This window comes from Moschus berezovskii, chromosome 5 (assembly GCF_049115385.1).
Source record: "Moschus berezovskii isolate FMDL1 chromosome 5, NW_MosBer_1.0, whole genome shotgun sequence".
In the NCBI taxonomy this organism is placed as follows: domain Eukaryota; kingdom Metazoa; phylum Chordata; class Mammalia; order Artiodactyla; family Moschidae; genus Moschus; species Moschus berezovskii.
The window spans coordinates 51292564-51311910 of NC_142464.1; the positions used below are offsets into that span (position 1 = coordinate 51292564).

The following is a 19347-nucleotide window of genomic DNA, read 5'->3' on the forward strand; positions in this document are numbered from 1 at the left end:
ATTCTTTTTACTTTATTCTGCTCTTCAGAAGTTATTTCCACCATATTTTATCTTCCAGCTCACTGATTTGTTCTTCTGCTTCAGGTATTCTGCTATTGATTCCTTCCAGTGTATTTTTAATTTCAGTAATTGTGTTTTTTGTCTCTGTATGTTTATTCTTTAATTCTTCTAGGTCTTTGCTAGTTGATTCTTGCATTTCATTTTCAAAGTTTTTGATCATCTTTACTATCATTATTCTGAATTCTTTTTCAGGTAGTTTGCCCATTTCCTCTTCATTTACTTGGACTTCTGTGTTTCTAGTTTGTTCCTTCATTTGTATAGTGTGTCTCTGCCTTTTCATTATTTTTATTTTTGGAACTTATTTTGTTTGAGGTCTCCTTTTCCCAGGCTTCAAGGTTTAATTCTTTCTTCCTTTTTGTTTCTTCCCTTCTAAGGTTGGTGGCTCAGACAGTAAAGTGACTGCTTGCAATGCGGAAGACCCAGGTTCGATCCCCAGGTCAGGAAGATCCCCTGGAGAAGGAAATGGCAACCCACTCCAGTACTCTTGCCTAGAAAATTCCATGGATGGAGGAGCCTGGTGGGCTACAGTCAATGGGGTAGCAAAGAGATGGACACGACTGAGTGACTTCACTTCACTTAAGGTTGGTCTAGTGGTTTGTGTAAGCTTTGTATAGGGTGAGATTTGTGCTGAGTTTTTGTTTGTTTGTTTTTCCTCTGATGGGCAAGGCTGAGTGAGGTGGTAACCTGTCTGCTGATGATTGGGTTTGTATTTTTGTTTTGTTTTGTTGTTTGAATGAAGCATCCTGCACAGGGTGCTACTGGTGGTTAGGTGATGCTGGTTCTTCTATTCAAGTGGTTTCCTTTGTGTGAGTTCTCACTATTTAATACTCCCTAGGGTTAGCTCTCTGGTATTCTAGGGTCTTGGTGTCAGTGCTCCAACTCCAAAGGCTCAGGGCTTGATCTCTGGTCAGGAACGAAGATTCCACAAGTGTTTTTTTATAGTATTAAGTGAGATTAAAACAAATATCCAAAAATGGAAACCAAAGATAAACTCAAGACAGGTGGCAGTTACAAAATCAGGCAAATAATAATTAAAATAATGGAATATGCACATATACATATATACCCATAAGCAAAGTGAAAACAGTCCAACAGAAATAAACTGCAGTAGATTGACCCAGTGAACAAAGAAAATAAAAAATTTATATTTACCAGTTAAGAACAAAATAACTAAAGCACAAACTTGAAAACAAAACTAAACCAAGGTGCCAAGTGGGGAATAAAGCAGTGAAAACAAAACTAACAAATAAGTTGAGAGGAAAGGGAAGAAAGAAGGAAAGAATAGATAAGCAAAGTTAAACAGAGATAGATGAAGAAGATTTATGAACATTAAAGATTAACTGCCTGGGAAAAAGAACAGTTGGAAAGGCAAACAAAGGCATAAAGGTAAAAAAAAAAAAAATAGGTTTAAAAAAATTAAAAGCATAAAAAAGAGGGGAAAAAACGGAAGAAGAAAGAAAAAAGAAAAAAAAAAAAGGAAATATACACAAAACTGCAAAAGTCCAATGTAGAGGCAGAGGTTTATAACAACAATAAAAAGTGTGACTGTATGTAAAAAATACATATGCGCCCATAAGCAAAATCAAAACAGTTCAACAAAAACAAAGTACAATAGATTGACCTGGTGAACAAAGGAAACCAAAAATTATATCTACCAGAACAAAACTAACTAAAACACAAACTGGAAAACGAAACTAAAGCAAGGTGCCAATTGGGATAAAGCAATGAAAATAAAACTAACAAAATGTTGAGAAAAAAGGAAAAAAAGAACAGATATACAAAGTTAAATAGAGGTAAATGAAGATTTATATACCTTGAAGATTAGCTGCAAGAGGAAATGAAGAGTAGGAAAGGCAAACAAAGGTATAAATTTAGAAAAAAATATAATAGGTTTAAAAAATTAAAATTATAAAAAAGAGAGGAAAAAAAAAACGGAAGAAGAGTAAAGGAAAAAACAGAAGAAGACTCCATAGAACCACAAAAGCCCTGTGTGGGGGAAGAGGTTTATAGCAACAATAAAAAATGTGACTGAGGAAAAAAAAACAAAAATCCTCAAAAGCTTAATTATATTTCATAGTGACAATAAAATTGACAACTACAACTCAGGGGGTAAAAAGAGGGGAAAACAAAGAAAAAAATATCCAAAAGAATCTACAGAACAAGTCAAAAAATAATAATAATAAATGTTTTTCTTGAGTCACTGCTGTTAGTGTCCTTTCCTTCTCTGGGAGTCACAGTCCACCTCACCTCCCTAGGATGCCCAACACTGTCCTGATCTCTGGACCTGCTGTGGGGGTAGCTCAGATTCTAATCTGGTCCTACTCTTGTGTGTTCTTGCCTCCAATGTCCACAGCTATCAGAACAAGTGTGTTTTCTTTTGTGGGAGCTCTCAATGACCTTTTATATATTCCATAGACACAGAGTCTGCCTAGTTGATTGTGTGGATTTAATCTGCAGCTTGTACAGCTGGTGGGAAGGTTTTGGGTCTTCTTCCTTAGCCACACTGCCCCTGGGCTTCAATTATGGTTTTATTTCCACCTCTCCATGTGGGTTGTCCACTGGTGTTTAGCTCCTGAGGCTGCCCTGGAGGACCTGGGTTTGTCCCTGTGAGGGTCAGGTGTGGAGGTGGTGCAGCTGCTTTGGTCGCAGGGGTTCTGGAAACACCAGGTACTCAGGTGGGTTGATGGCTATGGTAGCAGAAAGTATATTGCTCTAGAAGGGTATGGCAACCAGTATTGGCTAATACGCTCCAGTATTCTTGCCTAGAGAACTCCCCGTCCCTGATAGAGAAGCCTGGCAGGCCACAGTCAACAAGGTCACAAAGAGTTGGACACGACCAAAGAGACCCTGTGCACATATAGCAAGAATTTTTGCCTGTGGCAGCTCTGCCTCGCTGAGAGTTAAGCATGAAGGTGGTGCAGCTGCTTGGCTTGTGGGGACCCTGGCAGTGCCAAGTGTGCAGGGACACGGACTGCCTCGGCCCCAGGAGTTATGACCCTATCAGAGTCTTTTTTCAAGCTGGCAATCAGAAGGCCTCTTTAGCCAGTCTTTCTCTGAAGTTCCACCCATTCAGGCACATAGAGGGACCCCCTGACTGGGGTCCTACTCTGTAGATTGACATACAGAGTAGGGGCACCCTGTGTGGAGTTCTACTCTGTAGATTGGTGCATCAGTCATTAAAGGAGCACCCTGGGTGGGGTCCTGCTCTGTAGTTCAGTGCATCAGGCATTTGACGGGCCAGCCTATCTATTGTTCAGCTGCCGATGCTGGCATGTGGGGAGAGAGGCTATGGTGATGGCTTCAACCCCTACGTGTAACCCAGCAGCATCGCCTAGTTTCCATGGCTGCCCAGCTTTCCTCCACAGGCATTTCCCACCACAGTCTCCTCCCCTAAATCCCCCTGATCCATCTCTCTGCAGTCAACAGCAGCCCTCACCCTGGGATTGTGCCACAACCCCTAATCTCCAGCTCCAAGCTGCTGCACCTTCCAGGGGACCTGCATTCTGTCCAGGGGTATGTTTGGCTGTGACAAAGACTGTGTGATTCTCATTCCATTTAGGCTGCCACAGATCACTGTTTCACTCTCAGCCTTAAATGTTTCTCCTCTGACTCAGACAATTGCCCCGATGTGGGGATTGAACCCCTACTTCAGTTCCCCCACTCACCAAGGGCAGGTCTAGTCCTACTGCTGCTGCTGCTGCGTCACTTCAGTTGTGTCCGACTCTGTGTGACCCCATAGACAGAAGCCCACCAGGGTCCCCCATCCCTGGGATTCTCCAGGCAAGATCACTGGAGTGGGTTGCCATTTCCTTCTCCAATGTGTGAAAGTGAAAAGTGAAAGTGAAGTCGCTCAGTCGTGTCCGACCCTTAGCGACCCCATGGACTGCAGCCTACCAGGCTCCTCCATCCATGGGATTATCTAGGCAAGAGTACTGGAGTGGCTTGCCATTGCCTTCTCCGCTAGTCCTACTAACACTCTTGTTTTTCCCCCTAGTTCCTTCATCCTACTGAGTTTTGCGTAGTTCTATATATTCTTTTCTTCTGGACAAGAACTCCTGTCCGCTCTCAGCTGGTGTTCTGCATCCACTTCTGTGCCTGAAGGCTTATTCCTAATGTATCTGTGGAGAGAGATGTTCTCCAAGTCCACTTACTCCTCCACCATCTTGTTCTCTCCCTAATTTTTAAACTGTCTTAGAGTTAGAATATTGCTACTTTGTAGTTCCTTCATTTACAGTTGCCCTTGTCTCACTACATCAGTTAGGATAGTTTGGATTTCAAGTTACAGAATACTCACAATCAAAATGCCTCACAGAATAAAGAAATTTGCTGGTACTTTCCTGGCAGTCCAGAGGTTAAGATTCTACTTTTTCTGTGCAGAAAGCATTCATTCAATCTCTGCTCAGGGAGTAAAAATCCCACATGCCACATGGAGCAGCCAAAAAATAAAAAATTCTAATTTTTAAAAAAATTTTTTACTTCATCCCTGAAATCTAGAAATCAGGTTCTATGTTCTGTGAAAGCAAAATTGTTGTCAGTAGCATTCTTCATCACATTCTTCCTTGTTTACAAACAGTGGAAGAATGTGAGAAAAACTCCATTCTTTTAACTTGACTGAACCATTTCAAATCACATGCTGACTGTCTTGGTCGTATCTTAGGTGGCCATCAGATATTTTCTAACGTTACTGGAACAACAGATGCAAACCCGGAGAAGTCAAAGTAAACTCAGACATATGTCCACTCTAGTAATACTTCCTAAATTAATGTCCTATTCTGACTTTAATTTTGCCAAAAGTGAGTTTATTTTGCCATTCTTTAGTGTGAAAACTTCCTGGTTTTCCTATTTCCTGACTTCTCCTTTAAAGCTTTCTTTGTCTATCTGTTAAATATTAACTTTTTAAAGATTATGCTTTGAGCCTTTCTTATGTAGCATCTTCTCTCTCTGGATAATCTAGTTTACTCTAATTGCATCATTTATCATGTATATATTCAGTTCAGTTAGTAACACCAAATCTTTATCTCACCCTACACAACACCCATGAACTACAAATACACACTGGTGTATGCAAAACATGTTGGACATCAATGCTCCACAGACACCACTGAATACCTAGTATTTGAGTACTCACCATGTACCAGGTACTGTTCTAAAACATTTATATATTTTAACTTATTTAATTTTTCTAGTAACTGGATGAATATATACATATATATATATTGGCCCATATGACTATGGAGACTGGCAAGTTTAAAATTTGCAGAGTGGGCCAATAGTTAGAGATTCAAAGAATAGCTGGAGGTGCAGTTCAAATCTAAAGGCGGTCTGCTGCAGAATTTCCTCTTGTTCTGGGAAGGTCGGCATTTGTTTCATTGAAGCCTTCAACTGGTTGGATGAGGTTGAACACTATGGAATACAATCTGCTTTACTCAAAGTCCACCAATTTAAATGTTAATCTCATCCAAAATATTGTCACAGAAAAGTCCAGAGTAATGCTTGATCAAGTACCTGGGTATTGTGGCTCAGTTAAGTTGACACATAAAATTAACTATCACAATTAACTAACAACATTCTAAAGATGAAGAAATCAAGGTATGGGGAAGTAATTTACCCAAGGTCACACAGCTAATAAACAGTAGAGCCAGGATACAAACCCGACAGTCTGGTTCCAGAGCCCATTCTGTTAATTACCATGTTATTTCAAATATATTATCTCCAACGTTGAACTTATGTTATTGGATCCCCTCAAAACTTGGCCCTCCTTGTGTACATTATGCCACTGGAAAGAATGATTCTACTCAGTCACCTGTCTAGAGGTTACTGTTAACAATTCTCTCATATCTAATCAATTCTTATTGTTTCCACCACCTAAATATATCCCTACTCCAAATTTCTTAAACTAGTACCTTAATTTGAGCCTGCATCTGGTCCCATCACTTCGTGGGAAATAGATGGGGAAACAGTGGAAACAGTGTCAGACTTTATTATTTTGGCTCCAAAATCACTGCAGATGATTGGTCCAGTGCCTATCGTCTGAATATGCCTCTATTCTTCTCACATATTCACTACATATCTCTTGAATCTGTAATATCTGACTCAGGTCTGCCATACTAAAATACAGGTCTAGGTAGATTAACATATAGCATCATGAAAAATGTAAGGAAAATGTGCATTGCTTCTGAATGTTTCAGAATTACACCCATATATTTTTATGACCAGGTATCACTTCATGGGAAATAGATGGAGAAACAGTGGAAACAGCATCAGACTTTATATTTTTGGGCTCCAAAATCACTGCAGATGCTGATTGCAGCCATGAAATTAAAAGACGCTTACTCCTTGGAAGGAAAGTTATGACCAACCTAGATAGCATATTAAAAAACAGAGACATTACTTTGCCAACAAAGGTCCATCTAGTCAAGGCCATGGTTTTTTCAGTGGCCATGTATGGATGTGGGAGTTGGACTGTGAAGAAAGCTGATCGCCGAAGAATTGATGCTTTTGAACTGTGGTGTTGGAGAAGACTCCTGAGCGTCCCTTGGACTGCAGGGAGATCCAAACATTCCATTCTAAAGGAGATCAGTCCTGGGTATTTACTGGAAGGACTGATGCTAAAGCTGAAACTCCAATACTTTGGCCACCTCATGCGACAAGTTGACTCACTGGAAAAGACTCTGATGCTGGGAGGGATTGGGGGCAGGAGGAAAAGGGGACGACAGAGAATGAGATGGCTGGATGGCATCACTGACTCGATGGACATGAGTTTGAGTGAACTCCGGGAGTTGGTGATGGACAGGAAGACCTGGCGTGCTGTGATTCTTTGGGTCGCAAAGAGTCGGACACGACTGAGCGACTGAACTGAACTGAACTGAATGTGCAGAGGGGTTTCCCTTGTTTCTCAGCTGGTAAAGAATCTGCTTGCAATGCAGGAGATACTGGTTCAATTTCTGGGTCACGAAGATCCCCTGAAGAAGGGATAGGCTACCCACACCAGTATTCTTTGGCTGCCCTGCTGGCTCATATGGTAAAGAATCCACCTGCAATGTGGGAGACTTGGATTCCATCCCTGGGTTGGGAAGATCCCCTGGAGAAGGAAATGGCAACCCACTCCAGTATTCTTGCCTGGAGCATCCCCATGGACAGAGGAGCCTGGCAGAATATAGTCCATGGGGTCACAAAGAGTCAGACATGACTGAGCAACTAAGTACAGCACAGCACAATGTGCAGAGAGTCAATACTTCGATTCATAGAACTACTGAATCAGACTCAGTGAGGAAGGTATTGAATTTCATCTAGATTAATGAGCAAAGTATGCTCAAGAAGAACACAATTCAGATTGTCAATGAAAACCTAACTGAGCAGGTTATATGAGAAATGGAAATGGGAGCCCCCAGATGGAAACAAGAGTTTCAGGTCTTCTGATGAGGTTGGTGTGGTAAAAGGAGAAACACGACCAGAGTCACAACCAGAGGAAAGGAATGGAAGAAGTGGACAAAGATGGAAAAGGTCCAAGAATTTTCCCTGTGGATAGTTACTGTTTTAATCATTAGAGAACTGAAATTTAGGCAATAGCGAAGGCAGGATCTCATGACTTGAAAATGTTTATAAGCATAAGGCAGCCTACTGTTCGTGTATGGCTGCATCATGATGGCCCTGGCCAGAGATTTAGGTCTAAACAACATTAGTCCCAACTGACTCATAAAGTTGTGAGTTGAGCCTATCATTGAAAGACAGACTGAATGGTACTGAAATCCTCCATAGAAATCTGTTTTTTTTTTTTTTTTTTTTTTTTGATGATTTTGCCCAGAGGTTATTGCTGATCAGAAATACATAAGAAGTTATTTCTCTTTCTGACACTTTAAAATAGAGTTTGCCTATTATCAAAGCTTATCTTTCAACAGCTATTTGAAAGTCGGTAGTTGAGCTTGGGCAAATTACTCAAGATTTCTGTGCCTGGTGTCCGTGTTTGTAAAATTAGGCAGATAAAAGTATTTACAAAGCAGAATTATTGTGAAAATCAAGCAGTTAGTTCATGTGAAGTCTTGGAAGGGTAGAATACAATAAGCTCTGTATGGTATTAGCTATTATTTTTCAGAATTCAATATACTTTCAAATGTTGAATAATACTTTATATATCACTCTAGCACACTACAGTAACACTGATTTACTTGAACATTGTCCCACTGTGTTGGGAGCTCTTTGAGGGCAGGTAAAGCAGAGACATTACTTTGCCAACCAAGGTCCGTCTAGTCAAGGCAATGGTTTTTCCTGTGGTCATGTATGGATGTGAGAGTTGGACTGTGAAGAAGGCTGATCGCCGAAGAATTGATGCTTTTGAACTGTGGTGTTGGAGAAGACTCTTGAGAGTCCCTTATACTGCAAGGAGATCCAACCAGTCCATTTTAGAGGAGATCAATCCTGGATGTTCATTGGAGTGACTGATGCTAAAGCTGAAACTGCAATACTTTGGCCACCTCATGCGACGAGTTGACTCACTGGAAGAGACTCTGATGCTGGGAAAGGTTGGGGGCGGGAGGAGAAGGGGACGACGGAGAATGAGATGGCTGGATGGCATCACCGACTCTGTGGACATGAGTTTGAGTGAGCTCTGGGAGTTGGTGATGGACAGGGAGGCCTGGCGTGCTGTGATTCATGGGGTCGCGGAGAGTCGGACACGACTGAGCAACTGAACTGATCTGATCTGATCTGATTATGTTCTTTGTTCTCTTGAGTGGATGGTCATGCTGGGTACTTATCATATGTGAAATCCAACATTTATTTCTGCTTTATTGACTATACTAAAGCCTTTGACTGTGTGAATCACAACAAATTGTGGAAGGAAAGTTATGGTCAACCTAGACAATGTATTAAAAAGCAGAGACATTACTTTGCCAACAAAGGTCCATCTTGTCAAGGCTATGGTATCTCCAGTAGTCACGTATGGATGTGAGAGTTGGACCATAGAGAAAGCTGATCGCTGAAGAATTGATGCTTTTGAACTGTGGTGTTGGAGAAGACTCTTGAGAGTCCCTTGGACTGCAAGGAGATCCAACCAGTCCATCCTAAAGGAGATCAGTCCTGGGTGTTCTTTGGAAGGACTGATGCTGAAGCTGAAACTCCAATACTTTGGCCACCTCATGCGAAGAGTTGACTCGTTGGAAAAGATTCTGATGCTGGGAGGGATTGGGGGCAGGAGGAGAAGGGGACGACAGAGAATGAGATGGCTGGATGGCATCACCAACTCAATGGACATGAGTTTGGGTGAACTCCAGGAGTTGGTGATGGACAGGGAGGCCTGGCATACTGCAGTCCATGGGGTTGCAAAGAGTCAGACATGACTGAGCGACTGAACTGAACATGAAAAGTACGTTTGTGAATCAGTTGTTTCCTGTGAAATATACAATGTCATTTTCTGTGTCTTCCAATGTGTAAAAGGGACACACTATATTGTTACAACTTCTTAAAAACCTGAAATAAATGCAGGAATAGAAAAATCCTTCTCAAACACCTGGGTCCAAACCACCATGAGCAAACGGGAGCACTTCCAAATGTGATTCTGAAGTTGCTTTTGCTTTATTTAAAGTCTCAGTGTATTACAATAACTAAACTGCTTCATGACCTCATTGAAATCCTGTAAGGCTTAATTAATGTTTGTAAAGCCCTTTACAATCCTTAGATGAGAGGCACCAGGAAAGTGTAAGGAATCATTATTATTATCACTGATGCCATCTTAAATGACTGCTAACAGTTTGCTTCGTTTGGATTTGCTGATTAAAGCCTAGCTATGGCCATGCAGAAACACAAGGAAAATTCACTTTCACTTGTCAACTTGTCATATTTAAAAGGTCATAGACAGATGTAAATAATTTTAATGCACTGTTTTTTAGAGTGGAAATACTTAAAATGATGATTTTTAAAAAGGAATAATGTTAAAAGCAGGAGAATAGGCCAATGGCAGGAGAATAGGCCATTGTACCATTTTATAAAGTGTCTCTCCATGAACTCTGGAGTCAGACAGATCTGGGTTTTTGGAGTCAGGTAGATCTGAGTTGGAAACCTGGCCTTATAACGTAATTTCTTTGAAACTTTGGGAAAGTTAATGTTTTTTCCTCCTCCATAATCTGGAAATTCTGTGGGGAGCATGGGCTCTGTCTAGGCAAAATTTTTATCCAGTGCTTAGCATATGTGTTCAATGTATTTGTTTAATGTATAAGTGATTCTATATATAACTATTCATATGAAATAGCTAAAATACAATATTACCAGCATTTAAAAGATTGATCACCTTCATCTTTTTTTTTTTTAAAGACGTATTCACAATTTTATTTTTCTTTTTTTTTTTTTAGGTAATTAATTTATTTTTTATTGGAGGCAAATTATTTTACAATATTATATTGGTTGGTTTTGCCATACATTGATATGAATTTGCCCCGGGTTTACATAAGTTCCCCCTCCTGAACCCCCCTCCCACCTCCCTCCTCCCTTTATCCTCCCTCTGGGTCATCCCCGCATGCCAGCCCCGAGCATCCTATAACATGCATTGACCCTGAACTAGTGATTCGTTTCACATATGACAACATACGTGTTTCAATGCCATTCTCCCAAATCATCCCACCCTCACCCTCTCCCATAGAGTCCCAAAGACTGTTCTATACATCTGTGTCTCTTTTGCTGTCTCGTATACAGGGTTATCATTTGCATCTTTCTAAATTCCATATATATGTGTTAGTATACTGTATTGGTGTTTTTCTTTCTGGCTTACTTCACTCTGTATAATAGGCTTCAGTTTCATCCACCTCATTAGAACTGATTCAAATGTATTCTTTTTAATGGCTGAATAATACTCCATTGTGTATATGTACCAAAGCTTTCTTATCCATTCGTCTGCAGATGGACATCTAGGTTGCTTCCATGTCCTGGCTATTATAAACAGTGCTGCAATGAACATTGGAGTACACGTGTCTCTTTTAATTCTGGTTTCCTCGGTGTGTATGCCCAGGAGTGGGATTGCTGGATCATATGGCACTTCTATTTCCAGTTTTTTGAGGAATCTCCACACTGTTCTCCATAGTGGCTGTACTAGTTTGCATTCCCACCAGCAGTGTAAGAGGGTTCCTTTCTCTCCACATCCTCTCCAACATTTATTGCATGTAGACTTTTGGATAGCAGCCATTCTGACTGGTGTGAAATGGTATCTCATTGTGGTTTTGATTTGCATAATCTCTCTGATTATGAGGGATGTTGAGCATTTTTTCATGTGTTTGTTAGCCATCTGTATGTCTTCTTTGGAGAAATGTCTGTTTAGTTCTTTGGCCCATTTTTTGATTGGGTCATTTATTTTTCTGGAATTGAGCTGCAGAAGCTGCTTGTATAATTTGGAGATTAATCCTTTATCAGTTGCTTCATTTGCTATTATTTTCTCCCATTCTGAAGGCTGTCTTTTCACCTTGCTTATAGTTTCCTTTGCTGTGCAGAAGCTTTTGATTTTAATTAGGTCCCATTTGTTTATTTTTGCTTTTATTTCCAATATTCTGGGAGGTGGGTCATGGAGGATCCTGCTGTGATTTATGTCGGAGAGTGTTTTGCCTACGTTCTCCTCTAGGAGTTTTATAGTTTCTGGTCTTACATTTAGCTCTCTAATCCATTTTGAGTTTATTTTTGTGTATGGTGTTAGGAAGTGTTCTAGTTTCATTCTTTTACAAGTGGCTGACCAGTTTTCCCAGCACCACTTGTTAAAGAGACTGTCTTTTCTCCATTTTATATTCTTGCCTCCTTTGTCAAAGATGAGGTGTCCATAGGTGCGTGGATTTATCTCTGGGCTTTCTATTTTGTTCCATTGATCTATATTTCTGTCTTTATGCCAGTACCATACTGTCTTGATGACTGTGGCTTTGTAGTAGAGCCTGAAGTCCGGCAGGTTAATTCCTCCAGTTCCATTCTTCTTCCTCAAGATTGCTTTGGGTATTCGAGGTTTTTTGTATTTCCATACAAATTGTGAGATTATTTGTTCTAGTTCTGTGAAAAATATCTTTGGTAGCTTGATAGGGATTGCATTGAATGTATAAATTACTTTGCATAGTATACTCATTTTTACAATATTTATTCTTCCAATCCATGAACATGGTATATTTCTCCATCTATTAGTGTCCTCTTTGATTGCTTTCAGTAGTGTTTTATAGTTTTCTATGTACAAGTCTTTTGTTTCCTTAGGTAGATATATTCCTAAGTATTTAATTCTTTTCGTTGCAACAGTGAATGGAATAGTTTCCTTAATTTCTCTTTCTATTTTCTCATTATTAGTGTATAGGAATGCAAGGGATTTCTGTGTGTTGGTTTTATATCCTGCAACTTTACTGTAATCATTGATTAGCTCTAGTAGTTTTCTGGTAGAGTGTCTAGGGTTTTCTGTGTAGAGGATCATGTCATCAGCGAACAGTGAAAGTTTTACTTCTTCTTTTCCAATTTGTATTCCTTTTATGTCTTTTTCTGCTCTGATTGCTGTGGCCAAAACTTCCAGAACTATGTTGAATAGTAGTGGGGAGAGTGGGCACCCTTGTCTTGTTCCTGACTTTAGGGGAAATGCTTTCAGTTTTTCACCATTGAGGATAATGTTTGCTGTGGGTTTGTCATATATAGCTTTTATTATGTTGAGGTATGTCCCTTCTATTCCCACTTTCTGGAGGGTTTTTATCATAAATGGATGTTGAATTTTGTCGAAGGCTTTCTCTGCATCTATTGAGATAATCATATGATTTTTATTTTTCAGGTTGTTAATGTGGTGTATTACGTTGACTGATTTGCGGATATTGAAGAATCCTTGCATTCCTGGGATAAAGCCCACTTGGTCATGATGTATGATCTTCTTAATATGCTGCTGGATTCTGATTGCTAGAATTTTGTTAAGGATTTTTGCATCTATGTTCATCAGTGATATTGGCCTGTAGTTTTCTTTTTTGGTGGGATCTTTACCAGGTTTTGGGATTAGGGTGATGGTGGCCTCATAGAATGAGTTTGGAAGTTTCCCTTCCTCAGCAATTTTCTGGAAGAGTTTGAGTAGAATAGGTGTTAGCTCTTCTCTAAATTTTTGGTAGAATTCAGCTGTGAAGCCGTCTGGACCTGGGCTTTTGTTTGCTGGGAGATTTTTGATTACAGTTTCAATTTCCGTGCTTGTGATGGGTCTGTTCAGATTTTCTATTTCTTTCTGGTTCAGTTTTGGAAAGTTGTATTTTTCTAGGAATTTGTCCATTTCTTCCAGGTTATTCATTTTATTGCCATATAATTCCTGATAGTATTCTCTAATAATCCTTTGTATTTCTGTGTTGTCAGTTGTGATCTCTCCATTTTCATTTCTAATTTTATTGATTTGGTTCATCTCCCTTTGTTTCTTGATAAGTCTGACTAGTGGTTTGTCAATTTTATTTACCTTCTCAAAGAACCAGCTTTTGGCTTTGTTGACTTTTGCTATGGTCTCTTTTGTTTCTTTTGCATTTATCTCTGCCCTAATTTTTACGATTTCTTTCCTTCTACTGACCCTGGGGTTCTTCATTTCTTCCTTTTCTAGTTGCTTTAGATGTAGAGTTAGGTTATTTAGTTGACTTTTTTCTTGTTTCTTGAGGTGTGCCTGTATTGCTATGAACTTCCCCCTTAGCACTGCTTTTACAGTGTCCCAGAGGTTTTGGGTTGTTGTGTTTTCATTTTCATTCATTTCTATGCATATTTTGATTTCTCTTTTGATTTCTTCTATGATTTGTTCGTTGTTCAGCAGCGTGTTGTTCAGCCTCCATATGTTGGCATGTTTAATAGTTTTTCTCCCATAATTGAGATCTAGTCTTACTGCATTGTGGTCAGAAAAGATGCATGGAATGATTTCAACTTTTTTGAATTTACCAAGGCTGGATTTATGGCCCAGGATGTGATCTATCCTGGAAAAGGTTCCATGTGCACTTGAGAAAAAGGTGAAATTCATTGTTTGAGGGTGAAATGTCCTATAGATATCAATTAGGTCTAACTGGTCTATTGTATCATTTAAAGATTGTGTTTCCTTGTTAATTTTCTGTTTAGTTGATCTATCCATAGATGTAAGTGGGGTATTAAAATCTCCCAGTATTATTGCATTATTGTTAATTTCCCCTTTCATACTTGTTAGTAATTGTCTTACATATTGCGGTGCTCCTATGTTGGGTGCATAAATATTTATAATTGCTATATCTTCATCTTGGATTGATCCTTTGATCATTATGTAGTTTCTTTCTTTGTCTCTTTTCACAGCCTTTGTTTTAAAGTCTATTTTATCTGATATGAGTACTGCTACTCCTGCTTTCTTTTGGTCTCTATTTGCATGGAATATCTTTTTCCAGCCCTTCACTTTCAGTCTGTACGTGTCCCTCGTTTTGAGGTGGGTCTCTTGCAGACAACATATATGGGGGTCTTGTTTTTGTATCCATTCAGCCAGCCTTTGTCTTTTGGTTGGGGCATTCAACCCATTTACGTTTAAGGTAATTATTGATAAGTACGATCCCGTAGCCATTTTCTTTATTGCTTTGGGTTCGAGTTTATACACCCTTTCTGTGTTTCCTGTCTAGAAAATATCCTTTAGCATTTGTTGGAGAGCTGGTTTGGTGATGCTGAATTCTCTCAGCTTTTGCTTGTCTGTAAAGCTTTTGATTTCTCCTTCATATTTGAATGAGATCCTTGCTGGGTACAGTAGTCTGGGCTGTAGGTTATTTTCTTTCATCACTTTAATTATGTCTTGCCATTCCCTCCTGGCCTGAAGAGTTTCTGCTGAAAGATCAGCTGTTATCCTTATGGGAATCCCCTTGTGTGTTATTTGCTGTTTTTCCCTTGCTGCTTTTAATATTTGTTCTTTGTGTTTGATCTTTGTTAATTTGATTAATATGTGTCTAGGAGTATTTCGCCTTGGGTTTATCCTATTGGGGACTCTCTGGGTTTCTTGGACTTGGGTGATTATTTCTTTCCCTATTTTAGGGAAGTTTTCAACTATTATCTCCTCAAGTATTCTTTCATGGTCTTTCTTTTTGTCTTCTTCTTCTGGGATTCCTATGATTCGAATGTTGGAGCGTTTAACGTTGTCCCAGAGGTCTCTAATATTGTTCTCATTTCTTTTAATTCGTTTTTCTTTTTTCCTCTCTGTTTCATTTATTTCTACAATTCTATCTTCTAGCTCGCTTATCCTGTCTTCTGCCTCTGTTATTCTACTGTTTGTTCCCTCCAGAGTGTTTCTGATCTCATCTACTGTATTATTCATTGTATATTGACTCTTTTTTATTTCCTCTAAGTCCTTATTAAACCTTTCTTCCATCTTCTCAATCCTTTTCTCCAGGTTATTTATCTGTAACTCCATTTTGCTTTCAAGATTTTGAATCATTTTCACCACCAAAATTCGAAATTCTTTTTCATGTAGATTCCCTATATCTTCCTCTTTTGTTTGTGTTGGTGGGCATTTATCTTGTTCCTTTACTTGCTGGGTATTTCTCTGCTTCTTCATTTTGCTTATAATGCTTTGCTTGGGGTGGCCTTTCCCTCTTCTGGCCGTTTGTGGAGATCTCTTTATTATGTAGTTTCCTTGCTGTGTGTGGGGTTGGACAGGTGACTTGTCAAAGTTCCCTGGTTATGGAAGCTTGTGTCGGTGTTCTGGTGGGTGGAGCTGGATTTCTTCTCTCTGGAGTGCAATGAAGTGTCCAGTAATGAGTTTTGAGATGTCAGTGGGTTTGGAGTGACTTTGGGCAGCCTGTATATTGAAGCTCAGGGCTAGTTTCCTGTGTTACTGGAGAATTTGCGTGGTATGTCTTGCTCTGGAACTTGTTGACCCTTGGGTTTAGCGTAGGTATGGAGACGTTTGATGAGCTCCTATCGATTAATGTTCCCTGGAGTCAGGACTTCTCTGGTGTTCTCAGGATTCGGGCTTAAGCCTCTTGCCTCTGGTTTTTTGTCTTATTCTTGGAGTAGTCTCTAGACGTCTCTATCTGTCATTTCCAAGGTGGTTCCCTCTGTTTTAGCTTCTGTCTGCTGGTCTCTTCAGTGTCTAATTTCCACCCTGATACAAGGGGGTGGGTGGACACTTTTTAAGGCTCAGTTGTTCAGTCCTGTTCTGGGAAGGGAGGAACGCTGCAGTCGAATATTTCTGGCATCTGTGGGGAGTGCTCGCAGCGTCTCGGCCACACTGGGTTTGCCCCCACTTACAGCACGTATGCTGTCCCAGTCTATACTGCACAGGCTCTAGGTTGCTCTGCCAGGAACTGTCCGAGGCCGGCACCGGGTTGTATGCACTTCCCAGGTCTGAGCGGCTCAAGTTCAGGTTCTCAGGTACTCCACAAAGGCGCAGACTTGGTTGGGCCTGCGTTTTGTGCCTTCCCCGGTCCGAGCAGCTCAGGGGACCAGGTGTTTGGCGAGCGCGGTCTCTGCGACTTATCGCCTCCCCAGTCCCCACCACTCAGTTTTCTGGGTGTACAACCGGTGCACCTTCTCAGGGGGATATCGACCGGCCCGAGCCCAAGAAGTCCTGATTAGCAACAGGCTTGTGTGCAGTTTGTATCAGATGCCTTTCTGGGGCCGCGGTTGCCCGCTCCGGCTCTGGCTGCGCTCCCTGCCTGTCTCGGCGGGGGATGGGGATGGGCCGACCCGCAGCCAGCTCGCTCTGCTCAGTCCTTTATTCTGTGAGTGGGGCTGGCTGATCATAGGTTAGAGCTTTCCGCCTTTTCGTGGGGAAGCTATCCCACAGTCTGCTTTTTTCTCCCTAGTTCTCTCAAATTGTTCTCATGGCATTCAAGCCCAGTCCTCTCTCTGAGCAGATCATCCGGCTCCTCCCTGCCCAGCCCCCACTTGCTAATGGCGTATGCAGGCGTCTGTGCTGCTTCTCCGCTGGGAGTTACCGTTTGGCAGGTAATCTGTGGGTTTTAAAAAAATCTTAAAAAAAAAGAGGGTTATGTGGCCCTCTGAGCTTCCAAGGCTCACCACAGATTCTCCAGTGAGAGTGTTTCCTGGTGTTTGGAAACTTCTCTCTTTTTAAAGCCTCCCTTCCCGGGACGGAGCTCCGTCCTTACTTCTTTTGTCTCGCTTTTTATCTTTTATGTTTTTTCCTACCTCCTTTCGAAGACAATGGGCTGTTTTTCTGGGTGCCTGACGTCCTCTGCCAGCATTCAGAAGTTGTTTTGTGGACTTTACTCGCGTTCAAATGTTCTTTTGATGAATTTGTGGGGGAGAGAGTGGTCTCGCTGTCCTATTCCTCCTCCATCTTGTTCCTTTACCTGATCACCTCCATCTTTTGAATGGCCATCATTTCATCATCCAGAATGACTTATTCTTCAAGCGTTTTGGATAACTGGATTTTACAATGATATTTCCATGAGTAAAATTCTAATTTTGAAGGCCTCTCAATTGTAACACCATACAATGGCTTTACCTAACATGTTCTGTTTATCTACTGTTTAGTTCTGTTCATTTATTATCTATTGCTATCTATTAAAGCACCTTAAAATTAAGTGGTGTAACACCTCCATTTTTATAATGATCATAATTCAAACAGGGAATCTCTTATCCTTGCTCCCTGATGATTGGGAGTCAACAAGGACTGGCTCAAGTAGTTATATTTTGTTGGGACAGCTTAATGAGGGCTGTATTTTAAGGACTTATTTTATCAGTTACATTCTTCAATTCTTCTTCACATTGTGTCTCCTGGGACAACAACATCCAAGATGGCTTTATAATTCAAAAATCAGTCCCTAGATTGGGACGGCTGAAATAGCTGGGTCTGCCCGTCATCCCATTCGCTTCATGCATGCAGCTATCTTGAGTTTCCCTAAAGAATGGTGTTTTCAGGATTCCTTACTTGGAATCTAAGCTTTCCAGAGGCATAGACAGAAACTACACAGGTTATTATGACTTCACCTAAGAAAGCCAAAATATCACTTCTAGCACATTCTATCATTCAAGCAAATCACTGCTGCTAAGTCACTTCAGTCGTGTCCGACTCTGTGTGACCCCATAGATGGAAGCCCTCCAGGCTCCCCCATCCCTGGGATTCTCCAGGCAAGAACACTGGAGCGGGCTTCCATTTCCTTCTCCAATGCACGAAAGTGAAAAGTGAAAGTGAAGTCGCTCAGTCTAAATGAACCCAAATTCACAGGGAAAAATTAGTTGACTCCACCTCTCAATGATAGGAATTGCAAAGGATATATATTCATCTTTTTTCTCCTTCATAAGAGAAAAAAAAATCTATGCCTTTATTCTTAGAAATCTGAAATCACCGTAAAGAATTCTATCCTCTTGGCTTTGCGTCTTTCCAATGGGGAGCTACCTGATCCACTTCAAAAGGTTGGGATAGATGGGTTATCAGTTTGGTTCCACCAGTTATTAACTGTGTAACTTTGAACATATCTTTTAATCTTTCTCATCTTGTTTCTTCATCTATCTCAGAGAAAAATAATATCTCTTTTATTCTTGTCACTGAGTTGTGGAGAAGATGAGATAATAGAAAGATAAAGAAATCCTACATAGCTACTAATGTCATTGTTCATAAAATATATAAAGAAAGCTTTAGTCACTAGGCTTTCTGAGCCTAATTAGAAGAGTTAGTGTGTTAGCTGTTTTGAGTTCCTGGAGTTGTTAAGACTGACACTGATAGGTATCCAGAGACCAAGTCATAATTCTTTCAATCTGGAGGTCAAAGTTTAACTTCAATGTTGAAGTCTTGGTCATAGGTTTAACTAATCAAGGTTTTTGTGTCTCCCCATTGTGCTGCATCCATCTCAAATGGAAAGATGAACAATGTGATAACTGCCTGTGTAAGCAACAAGTTGAAGAGGGAAATGGCAACCCACTCCAGTATTCTTGCCTAGAGAATTCCATGGACAGAGAAGCCTGGTGGGCTACAGTCCACGGGGTTGCAAAGAGTCAGACATGACTCAGTGACTAAGCAATGAAGTAACAAGTAAAACCATCCAACCATTTGTGTTTCTTTATTAATATGTGTGTGCTTGCTTAGTCGCTCAGTCATGTTTGACTCTTTATGACCTCATGGACTGTAGCCTGCCAGGCTCTTCTGCCCATGGGATTCTCCATGCTGGAATACTGGAGTGGGCAGCCATTCCCTTCTTCAGGGGATCTTCACAACCCAGGGATTAATTCTAGGTCTTCTTCATTGTAGGCATTCTTTACCTTCTGAGCCACCAGGGAAGCCCCTTTTATCATTATAAAGTTTTTTAATTATTAAAATTAACTCTTAATTATTTGATCATGTGAACAGAAAACCGTTAATTCTCTAATTCTTTCTAG

At 40.5% G+C, this 19347-nt stretch overlaps 1 long non-coding RNA gene across 1 annotated transcript in view; it reads left to right on the forward strand.

The window, feature by feature from the left end:
- Nucleotides 1–19347, forward strand: part of LOC148777828 (uncharacterized) — a 99823-nt gene that overhangs the window by 44181 nt on the left and 36295 nt on the right. Inside the window, exon 2 of the long non-coding RNA XR_016037434.1 lies at nucleotides 435–641. This is a non-coding gene — a long non-coding RNA (uncharacterized LOC148777828). The remainder of the gene's footprint in view (nucleotides 1–434; nucleotides 642–19347) is intronic.